This window comes from Lipotes vexillifer, unplaced genomic scaffold (assembly GCF_000442215.2).
Source record: "Lipotes vexillifer unplaced genomic scaffold, Lipotes_vexillifer_v1.1 scaffold410, whole genome shotgun sequence".
NCBI lineage: Eukaryota > Metazoa > Chordata > Mammalia > Artiodactyla > Lipotidae > Lipotes > Lipotes vexillifer.
In genome coordinates, this window is record NW_006794028.1 from 2129241 (window position 1) to 2134650 (window position 5410).

The window sequence follows — 5410 nt, forward strand, 5'->3', positions numbered from 1 at the left end:
CAGTGAAAAACTTTAATTGCAAACATTACTTGATATTTCATTTAAAATTTTGCCTTGGTTAAGGTTTACTGAATAACTGGAAGGTCAGTGATTTAATCAGGTGTGATAAAGTATCTACCTATAGTAGGAAAAAAAAAAAGGAGGAAAATTATATTATTTGGCCATTTTAGAACCTCTTAGTCATCTAACAAATATGCCACTGCAAATGATGAACAGGGCATGAAAGGATTATTTTAATATAAGCGCATTTTGCCTTAAGGAAATTCTTGAAGCACAATCTCAGGTCCTTAATTACATTTTGTGGTGTCATGGTCCATTCTATGATTTGGCTTCACTTTTGGGTGGTCGTTGAATTACATAACAGAGATTTGGTTTCCTCAAAATTGTATCACATTTGAAACTGTGGTTGGCTATTCCACACTCAGTCATATGAGGGCATGTAACTTCCAGCTAAAAGTAAACGAAATACATGCCTACAGTAATACATGAATCACGAAATACAGAAACTGTGTTTTCAGTTTTGCTTCTGCCAAAACATCGTATGTGTGTGTGTGTGGGGGGGGGGGGCACTTTGTGTGAGGGTCAGGGAGTGATGGATGTCCGTCTGTGTGGTCCCTCTACTCTGTTCCTGTTTAGCTTTATTTTAGTCAACTCTACATTATGATGACTTTAGAAATGAAGTTACATTAAAAAGATAATTGTCATATAAGGACTCGATCTCACATGTTACTGCAGATAGTTATTTTTTGCTGAGATCTATTGTACATTTGTGATTTTCTATGTGTATAGGTATACTTAGCGGAATCTGGTTATTTATTTTCACATAGACTTAATAGCTCACTGAAAGATAAATTAAGCTGATTACTATTAGTCAACAGTTAAGGTGCTCCCACTGCAGAGATTTGAGGCCTGGGCCTGATACGCTGTATTATGAAGCTTTGTGACTGAAAAAGATGTTTACATATGTTGTCTATTTTTTTTAATAAAGTTTTTTTTATAGCTTGTCTACTTGCTCAGTGGCTTTGATCTCCTGATGATTGTGGCTGTAGTTTGTAGTGGTTCATTTTGTATTCAATAAGGAAAATATGTTAATAAAGATTATTAATAACTCAGGTATTAACCTGCTAAATTCATTAAACTGAAGGATCATGATATGAATCATGGGATTAAGTGAAATACTTTATTTAAAATGTTGTTTGGTTACGTTGAAACGTTGCATTTCATTGTGAGAATTTTGCAACTCCAGCTTTTCAGAACGCACATTTTGGCAGAGTGAATTACTGTATGAAGTAAATCTCAGTTGATGCTAGAGCACTGTGATTAATGAGACATGTTGATTATTAGCATGTTTAAATCAGAAGAATTTCAAAACCCACCTAACATCTGGTGATTCTCGGTAAGCAATAAAAACTTCGGTGAATTAGAAAAGTAGATGGTAGCATTTCGTGCAGATCCAGGCAACACCCTGTCGTATAAGAGGGAGAACAATAATTTAATGTCTGCTGTATATCTGCTAAGTGTTAAGGACTCTCCTAGGTGCCCATCTAAGGCACTTCCTATAATTCTCTTTAGTGAAGTTTGTGAGGTAGGTCATAGTATCCCTATGTCATTAGATGTGAAACGGGCACAGAGAAGTTTGATAAAGTTCCAAAGACTCCACCGTTTACCTGTTCACACCCGTTGTAACCATACATATAGTATAGAAGATGGAGGCTTCTAGTGGAATCCAAAGCTAAGGTAGTGTTTCACACATCAACAAGTTCAAAATTCTAGAATGGCTGAGTACTTATTAAAAACAAAGCTAACAGTGGTTAATACGGTGGGATACTTGTGAAATGAAATAGAAGGTACTAAAACCTGCATATCCAACAGATCAACTGAGAAAAAAAGCAGTATTCTGTTCAGTGGGTTTATAAATATGATGAAATTATTTAAGAACTGCAATATAAATATAAAATAATTGGGCTTAAGCTGTATGTACTCTTTACTTCTGAAAAGGTCAACATGCTAGAACACAGTGAAAGATGAGGCTTTTATGAAAGAAACAATGTAATAAGTACCACATACAGTGGAGCAAAAACTAGCTGTTCTTGTTGTTTAGCAAGAAATAAGTAAGTTGAATATGCTGCAAACTCATTAAGTGCCTACTGTGATAGCCACTGGGAAAGACTGAAGGAATTCAGTGATGAGCAAGAGAGACACCACCTGGGTACTTGGCTGCATGCTTCTTAAGATCTAGTAAGAAAGACATTGAGAAGCTAAGCGGGGCCAGCTTCATGGGTTCGGATTGGGCTTCACATTCAGGATGTCCCTGAGCTTGATTTTAATGCTTTGCTAACACTGGCTTGAAATCCTTAAGAAGTTTTGGACCGGGACCCCTCGTTTTTATTTTGCACTGGGCCCTACAAATTATGTGGCCAAGCCTGACTACAAGTGAAATGCGGGTTATAAAAGGTGAAATAGTTGCTGTTCTGGTAGCACTGGCAGAGCAGATCTAACCTGGGGGGGTTCAGAGGAGGCAGCTGGAGGAAGTCAGGACCTCTGCTGGGTGAGAAGTGCTCCCTGCAGAGGCACTAGCTGGTGACATGTTTCTCTTGGAACTTACCAGATTTCCTCTTTGTCTTTCAGCATTTCTACCATGGTCTGTGTTGGTGTGGATCTCTGCATATATCGTACTTGGAGTTTGTTTAGTTTCTTGGATGTGTAGATTTTTTCCAGCAAAGGTAGGGTTTTCAGCCATTATTTCTTCAAGTATTTTTTCTGCTGCTTTTCCTCTCTCCTGGGACTCACATTACACGTATATTGGTGTACTCAGTAGCGCCCCACATTTCTCTGAGGCTCCGTTCATTTTTATTCATTCTTTTCTCTCTTTTTTTTTTTCAAATTACGTATGCTATGTTGATTTCTCTTCAAGTTCCCTTATCTTTCTTCAGTTCCAATCTACTGTCAAGCCCCCCTAATGACATTTTTCATTTTAGTTATTGTATTTTCAACTCCATAATTTCCATTTCATTCTTCTTTAAAATTTTTATCTCTTTATTGATATTTTCTTTTTGACAAAACATTGTCATCATACCTTCCTCCTTCAAGCATATTTTTCTCTAGTTCATTGAACTAAGGTACAATGGCAGCTTTCAAGTTATTAAATCTGAGATCCGTACCCTTTCACAGACCATCTCTGTTGCCTCCGTTTTTCCCAGTGTATGGGTCACACTTTCCTGTTTCTTTGTATGTCTCACTTTTTGTTGAAAAGTGGACATTTTACGTAATACATTGTGGCAACTGTGTATAATGATTCCCCTCACCTTCTCTCCAGGTCTTGTTTTTGTTGTTGTTTGCTTGTTTGTTTAGTGATTTGGCTGGACTATTTCAGTGAAATCTCTTCCCCCACAGTATGAAGTCTTTGGTGTCACTCCTCAGAAGATTCAGCCTTGATGTGCACACAGCTACCTTGGGATGACACAATTTTAGCACAGCTCTCTTGGACTATCTCTTCCTGTGATCTCTCTGTGAAGCTGTCTGCTTCACTTGGTATTACAGCAAGCTGTTAGGCTTCCATAATTGCTGGCTGATTACTCTATTTTTTTATTATTCCCTGGGACACAAATTCCTCCACAGCCTATTCCAATTCATTTCAAGCAGGGGCAGTTTGGGGGCCGGTCTTTAAGGCTTGTTCTGACCCCAGGTGGGCTCTTTTTAGCTGGCTCTTTGCCTGATTCTATCTGGTGAACTAGCTAGACTATGATTTAGCTTGTTGCTCTTAATTAAGAGGTGTGGGTTTTTTTGAGAGTTTCCTTTGATGAAAGCTTGGTAGTTCTGTTCTTGTTGTAATGCGTCTTGCTCTGGGCAGTATATCTGGGCCATACTCTGGGCCCTGGGTGGAGTGGTAACTTGTAGTCTCCTTGGCTTGCTTCTCGCAAAGTAGATCGAACCTCTGCTCTCCAGGTGCACTGGTGTGAGGGCGTGTAAGAAGCCAGCATTCTCACTGGTGGAGAGCCTCCACCCTGTGTGGGGTGGCTGGGTGGAGAAATGAGCCCTTGACCTCTCAGGCACACGCCCAGGAATTTAGCCTCGTAAATATAGAGTTGGAGGGGATGAGAAACGCTGCTGTCCTGTGCCTGCCAGTGAAATAGCTTTTCCCTTGATTGGGAGCTGATTGGGGGGCAGGGGGGAGGAGGGGGAGTCCTATGTTTTTGGCCAAACCTGATTGGAATGGAGCTTCTGTCAAGCTGAGCTTGGTCAGGGTGGAAGAGTAGGCGGGAGGAAACAGGTCATAGCTCAGATGCCAGGTTCAACTGTTCTTAGCAAGATTTAGTGTATTTTTTTTTCAGCGGCCATGGCTCACAGGCCCAGCCGCTCCGCGGCATGTGGGATCTTCCTGGACCGGGGCACGAACCCGTGTCCCCTGCATCGGCAGGTGGACCCTCAACCACTGCGCCACCAGGGAAGCCCTAGTGTATTCTTTTTGAACAAATATTTTGTTATTTGCTGTATGCCCTTAAGACAATTTCCAGAGACTTAAAAAGAAAAAAAAATTTTAAGATAGCTTTCAGCAGTTGTGCTTGTTTCCTTGCGGAGTGGGTCCTCAGAGCTCCTCAAGCAGCCATCCCATAATGGAACCTCTTTAATATTTTGCAAAGCTGCTGACTAACTCCTGAAGCATTTTCTCCTATTGGCTCATCTAAATTCATGTTGTTTATCTCATGGCTCTAAATGCATTTCAAGGCAAATCACTCTCAATTTTCTATCCCTAGCCCCATTCTAATCTTAGAGCTCCATTTGTACATATCCTGCTGCTTACTTATCATCTCCTCTTGGATATTTAAGAGGGATTTCATCCTGAACACAGTCCAAATAAAACTCGTGATTCACCTCCTTCCCTAAATTTGCTCTTCTCTAGTCCTCTTCTTAGTAAACAGCACCAGCACCTGGGAGGTGGAGGCATCTGCTGACTAGTCTTTAAAGTAGCAACATCATGGGGGATTCCCTCGTGGTGCAGTGGTTAAGAATCCACCTGCCAATGCAGGGGACATGGGTTCGAGCCCCGGTCCGGGAAGATTCCACATGCCACAGAGCAACTAAGCCTGTGTACCACAACTACTGAACCTGCGCTCTAGAGCCCATGAGCCACAACTACTGAGCCTGCACGCTGCATGAGCCCGTGTGCCACAACTACAGAGCCTGCAAGCCACAACTACTGAGCCTGCACGCCACAACTACTGAAGCCCATGTGCCTAGAGCCCGTGCTCTACAACAAGAGAAGCCACCGCAATGAGAAACCTGTGCGCTGCAACAAAGAGTAGCCCCTGCTCGTCACAACTAGAGAAAAACCCACACGCAGCAACAAAGACCCAATGCAGCCAAAAATAAATAAAATAAATTTTTTTTAAATAAATAATTTTTAAAAATA